The sequence below is a fragment of the Melanotaenia boesemani genome, chromosome 6 (assembly GCF_017639745.1).
Source record: "Melanotaenia boesemani isolate fMelBoe1 chromosome 6, fMelBoe1.pri, whole genome shotgun sequence".
NCBI lineage: Eukaryota > Metazoa > Chordata > Actinopteri > Atheriniformes > Melanotaeniidae > Melanotaenia > Melanotaenia boesemani.
The window spans coordinates 22,638,317-22,654,602 of record NC_055687.1 but is presented as its reverse complement, the minus strand read 5'-3'; the positions used below and the strand labels follow the sequence as shown (position 1 = coordinate 22,654,602).

General features: G+C 42.4%; 1 protein-coding gene across 2 annotated transcripts in view; it reads right to left on the bottom strand.

Annotated features, from left to right (window-relative positions):
• znf1035 (zinc finger protein 1035) overlaps positions 1-16,012 on the bottom strand; it is a 32,829-nt gene extending 16,817 nt beyond the window's left edge. For both annotated transcript variants that reach the window (XM_041987242.1, XM_041987241.1), the window contains exon 1: positions 15,570-16,012. The gene's annotated coding sequence lies outside the window, so the exon portion shown is untranslated. The remainder of the gene's footprint in view (positions 1-15,569) is intronic.
• Between the last annotated feature and the right edge of the window lie 274 nt (positions 16,013-16,286).

Below are 16,286 nucleotides of genomic sequence, written 5' to 3'. Positions count from 1 at the left end.
AGTTAATTTGCTGGAAAAAAAAAGAAAAATTGGTGAGATTCACCTAAAGTTCCTTAAAGCCCTGGATCTTGTGGGATGGTCTTTTCTGAACTGTCGGTAAAACAATGCTTGAAGGTCAGGTAAAGTAACTCTGGACCGGCAGACCAGGGTTTAAGTTCATCCTTTTCAAAAGGGAGGACCAGTGGATACTCCCTGACTAAAAAAGGGACTGCACGTCTTCACCTCAGAGACTGGATGTATATCAGGACTCATACAACAAATCCAGGATAATGCAGTTTTTATCCTTGTCATGGAAGACTTGCCCAGCTTCTTACTCTTGTAAGGATATTAAAGGGTGCATGAGAGTTTGTGGACTAACAGAAAGCTTATGACTATCACTTTGTGGTGCCATGTAGGAGATCCTTCAGAGGTATCAGGCCCTTTTCTATTTGATATCCTCACAACTGCACTAGGATGTCACGATTAAAGATTTTTCTTGGTATGATTATGATCAATGAAATAATCACAATTTTACAATCATTACGATTATCTCTTTGTTAATTTCCAAACAATAGAAATGTGTAAAACCACATGAACACTCCTTATAGGCCTTTGCATTTTATTTATTTATTTCTATTTTTTTATGCCAACAATATATCAACAAAATTAAGTAACCAAAAAGTCTCAATCCAACTAAATCTCCTCTGCTGTGTAAAGAATAAGGAAATCTTATATAATAAAGGGGTAGTGCACCCAAAAATGTGTTTGTGAGCTGTAAACAATACAGTATTACCTAATTAAGATAAAAAATACTTATACTGTTGATAGAAATTGTATCTTTTTAAAGTTTATTTTAAAAACAGGTTTTTGTGGGTATGAAAATAGCTCATAACGCCCTCTACAGGGAAAAACCAGGTTATGTTTTTCATGACAGAGGTTATGTCAAGAGAAAATTTTAAAACCGCACAGCCCCTCCCTCCAGATGCAGATAGACGGGTCCTTGCCTTGCAGGCATAGTAAACCACGCACACGCATATTAAGGGATGTTAGCTGAGCTGCTGTCTGTCAATCATTTCTGCCATTTTTCAATTTCGGCAGCGAGTGGAATTACGCAAAAAGCAGAGTGTGTAGTTTAGGGCTGCAACTAATGACTATTTTGATGGTCGATTAGTCACTGACTATTAAAAAAAACAAACAATTGGATTATGTATCTCATAATTATTTAATGGCTCATAATTCACTTTCAGCTTTGAAATCTTGCATGAGGTTGTTATGCAAGTCCGATGTGTCTCGTCTTTAAATGTTCGAGCATTGCAGACGTACTTCTGTGGTATGCAAGGTCGGCTTCACAAATCTCACATGTATTTAATTTATTTTGTAAGTTTAACGTGAAGCTATTTCAGACTTTTGACATCCTCTGCAGCTGTTTTGTTGTTGGTCGGCCGCCCGCCATATTTTTCCACCTGACTTTATTGTGCATGTGCAACTCTCAGCAGACATAAGAAAAGAGGACGATGTCTAGCTCTGTAGGTTTCTTTTTCTTTTTTGCTGACAAAATTCGTTGACAATTCGTTGTCGACTATTTTTATTGTCAACGTCGACTAATCGTTGCAGCCCTAGTGTAGTTACACTTTAACTCTGGATTTCTCTCAGAGAAAACAGATAGAAAATGCTACAGGACTTCCACCTGGACTTGGAGGGCTTCTTTCTGGAAACTACACTATAAATACGGCTTTAGGGGCCATCCCCACAACGCCGAATTGCAGTAAAACCGCAAAAGTATTTTAGCAATCTACCCTTTAATCCCCACAAAACCAGGGATTAGCCTCAATGAAACCGATCATGTCTGCAACCGGGTACCAAAGTGGATAGGATTGAGACCTCTACCGTCTGTGGTGCCGTGAGGACAGCGTAACCGCACCACTAGAGGATATGACGTCAGTGTGATGAACGCGAGCCAAACACAACAACTGTGTTGTGGTGCTGCTCCAGACAGTCCTGGCTTATGTACAACTTTAGCACCAAAATGCACTGCCTTTACAGCTACTGTACCGTCAACAGCAGGCACTAGCAGATATGTCGTTATCTGTGCATGCGTTGTGTTGTTCTAGCTCTGGAATGTTACTCTTTAATCATTGTGGCGCCCCCCACAGCCTTGTAGTATGTACTACAGTGGTTTTGTGAAGCCTTTCACCTAGTTTTCGCCACTGTTTTCACACCAGAACTGGCTTCGGTGCCATGTGGACATAGCCTTAAACTACTGGGGGGTAGATCCTTATCTTTGTTGCGACCCTCACCTTATCTTTGTTAGCTCAGTCACTCCATAGAGCTGTTATACACCCTTCTGTGTAGGCTGATGAATTGGAACGGGGGGACAAACTGCATAAAATTGTGGATGGACTGGAGAATTCAGCTTGGGTTAAGCATTAATAATAAAGTGAAGGGCAAACATGAAGAGCAATCACCCTCAAGATGATCAACATATAGTATCCTTCTAGTGAATTTTATACCCTTACCAGGTCACATGTCACTGTGGAATACCACTACCCCTCCCCCACCCTGCTCTGTTAAGGCAGAACATTGCTCCAGCCCACTGTTCCCAGCACAATGAAAGAAATCAAAACTGGAAAAACCAGCTTTACAAATGGATCAAACAAGCTAAAAGCTCATCTGTGACCAGCCACGGGAAAACCAGCAACAAGTCATCCCGGCACAAGTCCTGAAATCATGAAGATATCACCACATCCTTCAAATAACAGTATGGATGGTTTTAAAACTGTAAATTTTGTTTTTGATTTTGGGTACTTTCAGATTAAATTCCCAGTGGGAGCAGCTTAAAATTTTTGGGTGGGGTGTTACAACTTCTGATTTACATTTTAAATCTCTTTGGCTATTCAAGCGCTTTTGTTACGTCTTTCTGCCAATCGGCAGCACATTCAAGTGGAACCACATGGCTACATTCCTAATCTACAGTTTTTACCTGAAGATGAAGATTAAGAAGACGAAGAATCTGTTTGACTCGTGGCAGAGGAGCTGGAATGTAAAATATCAGAAGCTATATCTACTCTAACGTTTGAAGATGACAAAGAAAATGGCGAAGATTCATAACTTTGACTGCAAATGCCACAGGAAAAACAACAACAACAAAAAAAAAAATTCTCAACATGGAACATAGTTGTGTCGATGTAAACTTTCTCCAGAGTTAGTGTGTAACATACGGATGGATTCTTTAGTAACTGAAAGCAAGTGACAGGACATACGAATAATTGGACACCTTAAAGCTAACGGGTGTACCTTAGCTACTTTGGAGGACTACATCAACCAAATAACCCCTGACCAAAACAGAGCATCCCAGAACCTTGCACATGATCAGAAGAAATACAATCTGCAGCAATACTTTTCAATTTCTCATGGGGGGGGGAGTTTCAGAACATTCTAGTTATCTATTTAATGCTACTTGTAGCATTGTTTCTTGCTAGCTCAGTGTCAGAAATGTAATCACTTAAACTTCCATACAAGTACTGCAATTGGTGTTTTTCTGATTTTTGTTATTTTTTATCAACTCACTAAGGTAGAAGAGGTTCACCCCTGTTTCCCATGAGAATCGGAGTGTGAGTTGGTTGTATTACGTGAATGAAAATGCTAATTATGCACACATCAAAACTGCAATCAGATAAGCTATAATAGGAGGCTTAGATGTGAAAATATGAGCAACCGCTTTTATTTTGAATAACACTAAACCCTGATGTTATACTTTAATCACAACAATGTGTAAGAAATTTGTACTGACTGCAATGCCTATTATACAACATTGTAATTGAATGTATGAATCCAAACTACCCCATGTGATTGCTTTACAAGCTAAACTTCCATTTAGCATAAACCATAATCTGATACAAGCATTTTCTTTCTTTCCATTTTCAGAATTGGCAAAGACACTTTGACTGACTTAATCAAACACTTTGATAAGGTTGGTGCAAGACCATGCTTAAGGAAAAAAGGGCTCAAGACCACAGACACAGGTTCATCAACTGTGAGCAGACCAATAGAGCTCTGGAATTGATAACAAACTTTACTGAAGACAATGCCTTCATGCTGCCTTGCCAATATCCTGATCATAGGGACTGGCATGTGAAATTACTACCAACCCCTGTGTCCAAGGCCTCAGTGTGGAATCTATATGAAATCTGCAAAGAAGCTTGGTATGTGTAAAAATGGTTTTCTATAGAATAGTCAAATGCTTCTAATAACCAGATATGTTAAACGCTATTAATAATTCAAATATAACACATGGGTTATATGTGTCCTTTCAGGGGAGCCTTCAGTTTGTAAATCAAGCTTCAAAGCACTGTGGAACCAGCTTCTCCTGCACATCAGAAGTTGCAGGCCCCAAATAGATCACTGCTGGCAGTGCCAAAAGAATAACAACCAGTTCCTATGGAGTGCAAACCTTCCAGAGGAAAAGAAGTCTGAAGCAGTCTAAAAAAGAAAAACAACAGTCATCTTGACCTTGTGTAAAAGAGAGGTCTGCGTACAATGAGATAACTGCTGCCTGCAGAAAAACCTGCATGGAGTCTCAGTTGTCATTTATTCTCTCCCCATCAGCAAGCAAGGAGATCAAGATGCACTACAGCTTTGATTTTGCACAGCAGGTACAGGTTCATGTTGCACGTGAGTCCTTACTTCCAAAAGCTCCCACAGATCAAACCATCAGCACTTCAGGTATTTATATTTAAACTCTCTGTGTATGTATATGATTTGGGCAAGATTGTATTTGTTTCTTAAAACGGCGAGCAATGTTTTTAATGACCTGTTTTGTGCTTATATTCTATCACAGCCTTGACGCCAACAGACCTGGAGTGGTGCTTGCTAGTAATACAGAGCCTGTCAGGTTTCTGTTACTGAGAGAGAGAGAGCGAGAAAGAGAGAGCCGGTGTGACATTTGAAGGTTGTCTGTGGTAACACAGACTAGCTCTTTTCACCCAGGTCCCATAAGCTATTGTTTGTCTCAGACCAGCAGCTATGTTTTGTCTGATGTGGTGGAAAAAATGAGTCTGGAGACATTTTGCTTTCATGTTGAAATCCACGTCAGTGAAATGTATGGTGCGGATTAACCACAGGTCTTTGGCAGTGGTGAAACATTGGACTGTAGCCACGTCCTTCACAACACCCTCACGGCACTCATCATACAGGGCAAGGAGAGCCACTCCACTAACATGATAACAAGATGGCAAGTGATACCCGTTTGTCCAAAGTGTTGATGAGTTTATTAAATCCTGGGTTGTTGACTGTATTACTTGAGCACTGGTCTTAGGTGAGAAAAAAGTGTCTCTGGGAGCCGGCGGATTATTTAGACGCGATTCTTCAGTCTAACTTGAGAGGTGTTGGCAATTCGATTCGAAGTGGTTGGGGCTGTGGGAGGAGCCTGCAGCAGAGCGCTGCAACACCAGTAGCTCTCGCTTTGCGAATGAAAACAGCACAAGAGTAAACGGCAAAGGAGCAAAAAAACATAAAAAAATAAAAAAAATAAAATCATTTATTTTTATTATAGTTGGAAACCCAGATGCTCAGTTTATGTACATGAATAGGTATGTCCATTTTACATTGGTATGACTGACAATATATCCACCAGAGGGCAGTGCAGAGTAAATTGTTTAACTCCTAGATTCGACTTCCGTTTCAGACAACAGTAAAGATGGCAATGGTGGAGGAGATCATGATAATGTAAAGTCTCAGAAAGTTGCATACAAATGCAGAAAATGGCGGTGGCCTGTGTAGCCAATACATACACCACAATCTGTTGTTCTTTGTTACTTTCACATGTCATCTGTACTGTGCAACACAGCCTCTGCCGGTGGTATTGCTCCAATTGCTACGTTAGGCTATTGGATCTGTAGGCTCTCTGAAAACTGGCCAAATTATGCAAGCAAATGATGCAGAAGAGGACAAAAAAAGTCAGAATCTGTCTTTAGCGTGGAGCATAAAGACGCACTATGTAACTTTCCTATGATAACACTGAATTCCTGACTTGTTTGGTGGCAAAGTGACATTTATTATGTACATTTCTTGAGCTGTTGCTGCCCAGCAGCGTCCCAAAACTGCTCTCCTGTCAGTTACTGATTCCCTACAGCTTGCCAGATCCGCTGGTCAATCCTCGATCCTTATACTGCTGGACCTGTCTGCTGCCTTTGACACAGTCAACCATCAGATCCTCCTCTCCACACTCTCAGAGCTTGGCATTTCAGGATCTGTCCTTTCGTGGTTTATGTCCTACTTCACAGGAAGGTCCTCCAAAGTATCTTGGTGAGGGGGAATGTCCAGATCACATGGGCTGACAACAGGGGTGCCTCAGGGCTTGGTGCTTGTCCCTCTTCTCTTTTCACAATACACCTCCTCACTTGGTGCAATCATTAGCTCACATGGCTTCTCCTACCACTGCTATGCAGATGACACTCAGCTTTTGTTTTCTTTCCCACCTGACGACACAACCATCTCAATGTGAATATCAGCATGCCTTGCTGATATCTCCGCATGGATGAAGGATCGCCACCTTCAGCTAAATCTGTCCAAGACCGAGCTTATTGTCTTTCCAGCCAATCCTTCCTTACCGCCACAGATAAGCGTGCAGCTTGACTCTATCACGCTTGTGCCTACGTCTTCTACCAGGAATCTTGGTGTCATGGTAGACAACCAGCTGATCTTTAAGGACCATGTTGCCTCGGTTGCCCGGTCTTGCCAATTTGCTCTCTATAACATCAGGAGGATCAGACGCTCCTGACTAAATACATGGCACAGCTCCTGGTCCAGGCTCTGGTCATTTCACACATTGACTACTGCAACTCCTTACTGGCAGGCCTGCTGGCTTCCTCAGTTAAACTTCTGCAGATGATCCAGAACGCAGCAGCACGTCTGGTCTTCAACCAGCCCAAAAGAGCTCATGTCACTCCGCTGCCAATCGCTTTCCAGTTGCAGCGCATATCAAATTCAAAGCTCTGCTTCTAGCTTACAAAACAATAAGCAAAACAGCTCCTGTCTACTTTCACTCCTTAATCCAGAGCTACACTCCCTCTCGACAGTTATGCTCTGCCAGTAAAAGACGACTAGTGCTCCCACCACAACGTGGTGCAAAATCAGTAGCTAGACTCTTTTCCTCTGTTGTTCCCGGTGGTAGAATGATCTACCAAACTAATCCGCAGAGTCCTTATCCACTTTCAAGAGCAAACTAAATACTCACCTGTTTAAGGAGCATTTCCACACTTAGCTTAACTCTTCTTCTTGTCGGAATGTGTTAGAAAGATTTGTCCAGCTCTTTGGCTGAACCAAGTACTGAATAAACTGCATGCACTTACGCCCAAAATGATAATGTGATGAAATTGGAATCTTGTATTTAAACAAATGACTAAGAAAACAAAACAACAACAACAAAAAAAAAAACAAAAAAAACAAGCACTGCCTTTAGCACTACATGACAGCACCTGGGTCCAATTGGACTCACAGCAGTCTGACTACCACTTAACTATGATGTCCCATCTTGTTTGAATTCTTGCTTGTGTTGTTCTTACTCTCAAATGTAAGTTGCTTTGGATAAAAGCGTCTGCCAAATGACTGTAGAATAGTAGAAAGAATGGAGAACCCTTTTCTGTAGAGGCTAATCTGCTTGGTGTGAAAGGAATAAAGTCTTCAACTATAGTTTGAACAAGCTTTTACAGATCTACTCCCAGGCAACTAGCTGGCAATGTTTGAGGATGCAACCTATGTCAACATTAGTTGATACAGATTATTGGTATATAGGCTTCATAAGTAAATGCATTATCGTTCTTAAAGACTCCTGCACCGGCACCTACAGTACCCTAAGTTGAAACGCAATCAGAAATCCTCCCTAATTTGAAATCATCTGACATGTTTCACTCAATGGACTTTGCAATTAAGGTCATTACCACACTCTGCAAGAAAAGATAACTTTGTTCTTGTTCTCAACATCATTTTCTTCTCACAGCCCTGGTTTGGGAGTTTTGACTTGCAACATCCTGGCATAACTTTTTGTTGTGTGACGTCCAACAACTTTTGTGTGCAAATTTGAAGTGGGTTAATGTAGATAAGAGTAAAGTGAAAAGTTGTCATGTCTGCTTTTCCACTGATGAGAGAGATTTATTAAAGTTGAGCAAAGTTTGAAGAAAGAGCTTCTTGAGATAATGATGAAGTACATAAATTTAATACAGCACACAAAGTATGTAAAGATACAGACACTGCCCTGTGCAAAATCCCACCCTGCTGCAGACAAAGTTTCTTGTAAAGTTTGAAACCTGAGCCAAAGGAATTTTATTCTTACCACCTTGAGAACAAGAAAAAAGTTCTCTGTTCCTTGCAGAGTATGCAACAAGCTTTAGCCAATATCTTCCAGAAAGAATGTGGGGAGAATAATAAAAACAACTCTGATCTTTCACAATTATGGAATAGAATATTGCAATTAAAACTAAGACAAAGAAAGTAATGTGAGCCTTATCAAGTTCACCCAATGCCTCTTGAATGAGCCTGACAACTTTTAGTACTGGACAAGATGGAGCACCAAGTGTTTACACCTGTTGGCTGGGCAGCTGCTAAAAAAAAAAAGAAAAAAAAAAAAAAAGAAGTAGCAGCTCTTTCACACTGGAAGGGCTCTGTGCTGGTGCAAGTTTCCAAAACTAATTTATGAACTGGCGAGTATGTTCCCACTGAAAAAAAAGTTGGTTTGGAACCTGAAAAGTCAGTTCTCACCTGGAACCACAAAAGTGTGTTTCCAGTGGAACCACAAAAGAGTGGTTCATTCGCAAATAGTGATGCCATCAGTGGGCAAAGGCTGGGTTCATCCAAATGCCACATGAATACGCTAGCTGGCTCAAAGTTCACACAAGTGCTGAATTACACTGTTTCAATAAAGTAATAAAACAAAACTCGAATGCTGGACCAGATAATCGATAAGGATAAGAAAATATCAAAGAAATACTGCAACAGTAAAGAAGACTTGGGCAAAAGTGGAGATGGACAAGATACATGTCCTATATTTAGAGCTACTGGGTGCCATGATAGGGCAATGACCAACAAACCAGAATTCTGCCACCGCAGCAGCCACAACTAAACAAGAAGCTGATGAGTACCGCCTCCCACCACTGGGTCTTCCACATATAAAAATGGCAGGCTGACAAAATACACTAGTTAGCCTGTATAAACTTTTTGCTAACTTGGTTCATTCTGTGGAAAAACCGGACTGTTGCTAAGTTATGTTGTCTGGCAACCCATGTAAATTTCGGTAGGCTAGATTTATGTAAACTCATACTGACATCCTAACATTTTACGAAATTTGCTCGGCCATCTGCATATACTGTCTCAGACTCAGATGGTGGGGAAGGATGCCGGTCAGGCCAGGCAGACCCAAGCGTGTTGTGAGGGTCTGCTGGGAACGGCTGGCGAGTCCCCTGTCAGAAAGAGTCTCAACTCCCATCTCCACCAGAGCTTAAACCACGTCCCGGGTGAGGCGGGGGACATTGAGTCTGAGTGGGCTGTGTTCCGTGCCTCTATTGTTGAGGCAGTCAGCCGCAGCTGTGGCCACAAGAGCGTCTGTGCCTGTTGTGGCGGTAACCCCTGAACTCGTTGTTGGACACCAGCAGTGAGGGATGCCGTCAAGCTGGAGGAGGAGTCCCATCTGGCCTTTTTGGCCTGTGGGACTCCAGAGGCAGCTGATGGGTATCGGGAGGTTAAGCGGAAAGCGAATTCGGCGGTCGCTAGGGCAAAAACTCGGGCATGGGAGGAGTTTAGAGAGGCTATGGAGAATGACTTCCAGTTGTTTAAAAAGCTCCTTGGCGGCAGGGCCCCGGAGGTGGATGAGGTCCGCACAGAGTTCCTTAAGGCTCTGGATGCTGTAAGCCTGTCTTGGCTGACACGCCTCTGCAGCATTGCGTGGACATCGGGGACAGTTCCCCTGGACTGGCAGACTGGGTTGGTGGTCCCCCTGTTCTAAAAAGGGGACCAGAGGGTGTGCTCCAGCTACAGGGGGATCACACTCCTCAGCCTCCCTGGTAAGGTCTACTCGGGGGTGCTAGAGAGGAGGGTCGGATAGTCGAACCTTGGATTGAGGAGGAGCAGTGTGGTTTTTGTTCCAGTCATGAAACAGTGGACCAGCTCTACACCCTCTTCAGGGTCTTTGAGGGGGCGTGGGAGTTCGCTGAACCAGTCTACATGTGCTTTGTGGACTTCGAGAAGGCGTTCGACCATGCCCCCTGGGGACTCCTGTGGGGGGTACTCCGGGTGTATGGAGTGCCGGACCCCCTTGTACGAGCTGTCCGGTCCCTATGCGACCGGTGTTAGAGCTTTGTCCACATCGCCGGCAGTAAATCAGAGTCATTTCCGATGAGGGTTGGACTCCGCCAAGGCTGCCCTTTGTCACCGACTCTGTTCATAACTTTTATGGACAGAATTTCTAGACGCAGCCGAGGTGTTGAGGGGATCCGGTTTGATAGCCTCAGGATTGGGTCTCTGCTCTTTGTGGATTATGTGGTTCTGCTGGCTTCATTAGGCGGTGATCTTCAGCTCCAAATCCGAGACCATGGTCCTCAGCCGGAAAATAGTGGAGTGCCTTCTTCGGGTCGGCAATAGGGTCCTGCCCCAAGTGGAGGAGTTCACGTATCTCGGGGTCTTGTTCACGAGTGAGGGAAGGAGCTATGACAGGCGGATCGGTGTGGCGTCTGCAGTGATGCGGTCTGTCTTGGTGAAGAGGGAGCTGAGCCAAAAGACAGGCTCTCAATTTACCGGTCGATCTACATTCCTAACCTCACCTATGGTCACGAGCTGTGGGTAGTGACCGAAAGAACGAGATCGCGAATACAAGCAGCCAAAATGAGTTTTCTCCGCAGGGTGGCCGGGCTCTCCCTTAGAGATAGGGTGAGAAGCTTGGTGATCCGGGAGGAGCCAGAGTAGAGTCGCTGCTTCTCTGCATCGAGAGGAGCCGGATGAGGTGGCTCGGGCATCTGGTCAGGATGTCTCCTGGACGCCTCCCTGGTGAGGTGTTCCAGGCACGTCCCACCGGAAAGAGGCCTGGGGAAGACCCAGGACACGCTGGATGGACTACATCTCGCGGTTGGCCTGTGAACGCCTTGGGATCCCCCTGGATGGGCTAGTGAATGTGGCCGGGGAGAGGGCAATCTGGATTTCCCTACTTAGCCAGCTGCCCCCGCGACCTGACTGGATAAGCGGCGAGTGGACGGACAGATCTGATACTCATCAGTAGTCATCCTACTTTGGTTCCAGTTAAACTTGTGTGAATGTGGGCTGGTTTGCCAGAACGCACCAAGATTTCCTAAACTCTAGAACAGAGCCAAAATGAGAACCAAAAAGGTCTCGGAAAGAACTAAGGGTGTGCAGAAAGCAGCAAACATGTGTTCATCACCATCTTCAACTGCTTCTTGTGGGCACCATCACTTAAATTGATCAATTATAGTTCATGTCATCATGGACCCACTGGCCTGAAAACATCAAGCCTGTCACAATGATGTCAGTCATCTTGAAATACTTTGTGCCATTAACTAAAATCTGCACCTTTATGACACTCGTTAATCCTCATACTGAGATCATATCGATATTGTGCTGACATCACACATCAGTGTTATGACACAATAAAAAGAGACAACATTAAGACTAATGACAAGTTTATGAAGGATGTATTATTTCCAAAGTGAGGTACTGATCTGGTCAATGATGAACTGTTGACAACTAAAAGTAAAGACCACTAGTGACTGGAACTAGGTCATGGGACATTTGCCCTATACCAATGAGCCAATGTATCAACCAGCTGCAGAACATGAGAGAAAAGTGAATGCGTTCAGACATTTAGGGTAAATGCAATGAAATGCTGTGGAGAAAACGAAAGTCTACATCACGCATGGGCAACTTTGGTCCCCAAGGGCCACTGTCCTGCAAGCATTAGATATTTCCCTGTTTCAACACATCTGATTCACTGTGCAGAACTTGACAAGCTGTTAGATCCATTTAATTCAAATCAGGTTTGTTGGAGCATGAAATCATCTAAAACCTGCAGGACAGTGGCCCTCAAGTTGCCCACACCAGCCCTTTATCATCGACTTTCTTGGCAGCAAATGTTTTCTGCCTCAGTCGGCATTACTACACTTCCCATATCTGCACGATGGTAACAGCCCCCTGCTAGCCACCCAGAAGTCTTTTTTTTTGTCCCTTTTACAGCACCATACAAATAAACTACTTAGGTGAAAGAAAATAAAATGAGTGATAAACTTTCTTCTTATCTGTGACGATGGAATTTCTGTAGGCAGCTAAACCCGCAGCTAAAACTCCTCCATGATGACATCAACAGGGTCAAAGGTCAGAGCCTTGAAAAAATGCTCATCCCTTGAACTTTTCCACTTTTGACCACATTCAAGCAGGACCAATGTGTTTTATTAGGATTCTATGCAACAAACCAACACAAAGCAGAGCATAAGAAAAAAAAAAAAAATCTCCTGCATTTGCAAAACCGTCTTTCACTACAATTACAACTGTAAGTCTGGGGTATGTTTCTACCTCCTTTGCTCAAGTTGTTTTTGCCTATTTTTCTTTCCAAAATTACTCAAGCCGAGTCAGACTGGACATCTGTGAAGAGCAATTTTCAAATCTTGTAACAGATTCTCAGGTGGATTTTGATCTGGACTTCGAGTGGGCCATTTTAAATGCACGGACACTTTTTATAATTTTGTTATCAATTTTTGTTGCAATGACAATAAAACACTATTCTATTTTTTGATCTACACTATTCCATTTTAACTCTAGCTGGATGTTTAGGGTCATTTGCTGGAAGGTGAATCTCCGCTACAGTCTCGAGTCTTTTGCAACCTCTAATAGGTTTTCATCCAGGCCTGGCCTGTATTTGGCTACATCCAGCTTCCTATCAGCTATTACCAAGTCCCCAGTCTCTGCTAAAGAATAGCATCCCCGCAGCATGATGCTGCCACCACCATGTTTCACAGTGGAGCAAGTGTGTGCAGTGTGATCTGCACTGTTAGTTTTCTGCTACACAAAACATTTAGGTTGAAAGGATGGACAATGATCTGATAGCATCATTGGCAGCCGCTTTTTGAACTATTAACCACTATTAACACTTTATTTCTGGCACTCTAAGATAGCTTTTACCAGCGACACTCTGGAAGGTAGATAGAACTTTCTAGAGCCACTACCATCTATCACCAGACTAGTCATCTTGTTATTAGCACATAATGTACAAGATCATGGTCATGCACACATTAGCCTTGAAGACTACAACTTCAACATACCAAATATGCAAACTGCTTTATGCAGTAATTAAATAGAAAGCAAAGAGCAAAGATGGGTATAATCAGCTTCTACACATATCCCAGATTACTAAATGAGATAAAAAAGGTAGCGAGAGTTGTCATCCAAAAAGAATTATTTTCATGAAAAATAAAACTAATTTGTATTATTAATTAGCAGTATTAGGTTACTGGGAGTTTAATCAGTACCCATAAGCAGACTAAGGATATCTTAGAAGATACTGTCTGGAGCAGATTTGAGACCATAACACACAATATCTTATTGTTATTTATTTATACTTGGATTTAGTCAACCTGATATAAACTTAAGCCCTTTTTAGACATGCATTGCTTTCCATTAATGTGACGGCAACTGAATGTTTTGATTTTAGGTGTTGAGTGTTTTAGGTGAGTGTACAAACTTGGTATTTTCCTGTGTCATTTTGCAGTGGGAGCCTAGGTCAGTCCTAGTAATATTCACATAACTGTTTCAACACAATATAAGTCTGGTTAGAACAATCCAACAGACTGTGTTGTTATCTAGCACATAACTGTGACAACTCTTCTATTCCATGGTTTCCCTAACTCTTATTTAGTCCAACACACAAGTGATTTTTCACAGAGATAAATCTAAATGAACAGGAATAAAACTCAGCTAAATTTTACCTATAGTATTTTGCATGATGCTTCAGCTGTCTACAGATCTCTGGCTGACTGCAATGTATGTCTCACATGCACAGCTGTTTCCAGGTGAAGTTTAACCTGAGGTAACAAATATTCTAATGCAAAAAAGTGCAAAAACACAAATAAGCATCTAATATCTTTATCATCCCTAACTGCTCAATAGTCTTTAACAATATGTACAACATCCCATGTACTGCTGGTATGAATAAATAACTGCACCTGACATGCAACAATAAACTGCTTGAGCAATTATACTTTAATTCTTGGTGTTAAGATCTCACTTGATGTATGTTCCAGTAACTATTGTGGGTATGTGTGTGTGATGCCTTGATAAGCATATCCACAAAAATCACGTGTCAAAATCCATTACTTTAACAGACCAAGTCATTAATGCTCTGCATGTCATATCTGAAAGGGGCTCAACTGTGTAAAAGAAAGAAGTGATAACAACAAGTCTGACTGAAAATCTGATGTGGAGCCATCATATGGTTTGTGGACAAAGGTAAAATCCCACATCTAATCACTAAAATAGGGTTCATGCCATCTAAAACCTCCAACAGAAACAAGGATGTTCAGAAACATAATAAAAAAAAACATTTGTGCCCTTTGATGGCATTTCCTCTCTCCATAGAGCTACCAAGTATTTAAATCTGAGTGACAGTGATCAGGAGTATGTGAGTGTGATGCTATGACATGTTTCTGACAAAATACAATACTACCATATAGCTTAAAAGAGTACAGCTAAAATAACACTCTTCTATGAACTCCCCATTCACATTTATGTGAAATAATAATTTATGAATGTTTTTTCCCCCCTTTCTTTTTCGCTTTTGGCGACAACTTTCAATGACTGAAAGGAAAGTTTTACCCTACTTCAAAATTCACATAATCTTACTTTAAACCTAAACGTGATGTTTGATGAACTTTTCCACATTTCTCCAGCATGTTGTCATCCTAAGTCTGCAGGACAGCTTGGAAACTCCCCTCTCTCTCAGACAGGTGAATAAACCAAACCTTTTTACTATGCATCAAATCATAGTAAATGAAATTATACTGTAGTAAAATAGTAAACATGAGCAGCTGTCCATCATCATAGATTACGTGATATTTGTGAAAAATTGCTGTTGGACAGACAGTTGGACCACTTTAAGATCAGGGGTGGTAACTTGGATGATTCCTTTAAATCCATCCGTGAATAAAATAATAACTTTAATGCACAAATTTATTAACACCTTTCCTTGTGGAGTTTTGTTTTGCGTGACAATTAAACCAGAAATTGGCATTTAAAATCATCTTATATTGTATAAGCATCAGGAATGTGTGTGTGTGTTGCCCTTATCATGACTTATGATTAGATGCGACTTCAGCCTGCAAATAGCAAGGACGGCGGATAAAATAACACAAAGGTGGGATTCATCCAGCTCAACAAAACATTCACACGCTTAGCAGAGGTGCGTTTTTGTGACTTCAGCCACGTGCCTGATCATTTTACACACACGTTAGCTGATGTCCTGAACGAAGCTAGCTCAGTGACTAGCATTAAGCTAGCTAGCACGGATGCACATCAGCTAATGGCTTCTATTTAGCAGCACCACTTACCAGATCACGGCTCCACGTTGCTCTTCAGGGCTTCGCAGTCAGACGTCCTCTTTTGTTTATGGGCTACATATCTTTGTTGTGTGATAATAGCTGATCAGTTACCATTAATAGGCGTTAGAAGTCCGCTTTGTTCGTCAGTGTGAAGAGAAAGCGGTTGTCCTTTCTGCCGACGTCTTCCGTTTCCCTAAGGAAGACAGTGAGGAGACCTTTTTTTCCCCCCTTTACGGACTGAGATCCGATTTTGCTTGTTGAGTCAAAAGGCTTCGGACGTCTTTCAGTACGACGTGGTTTAGATTGCTTTTAATGCCCCGGATTGCAGCACCAGATTAAGATCCACCTCCATTTTCTTCTTTTGCGCACTTAACGAACAATAAGCCCGAATTTCTGCGCATGTTATAGAACTGTCCGCTCACAACCAATAACAAGGTGCAGGGAATTCAAGAGAACCCGCCCCTTCGTGTTCTATGGCTCTCCCTGGCACAGCCTGACGGGGCGGTAGCACGCCTCCTTCCGGACGAGTGCACCACCACGGTTCCCTCCTTGCAGCTACTCCTGCACTCCCGTCCTTGCAGAGGCACACAGGCGGTGTTGCTTGGAGTAGTTGAGACACCACCCACAAGTAAAGTGTGCTCTCATGAACGCTCTCTTAACCCTGCTGTGATGTTGTATTAGTGTCAGCACTCATTTGGGCGCTCATACTGATCTGCTACTGGTCTG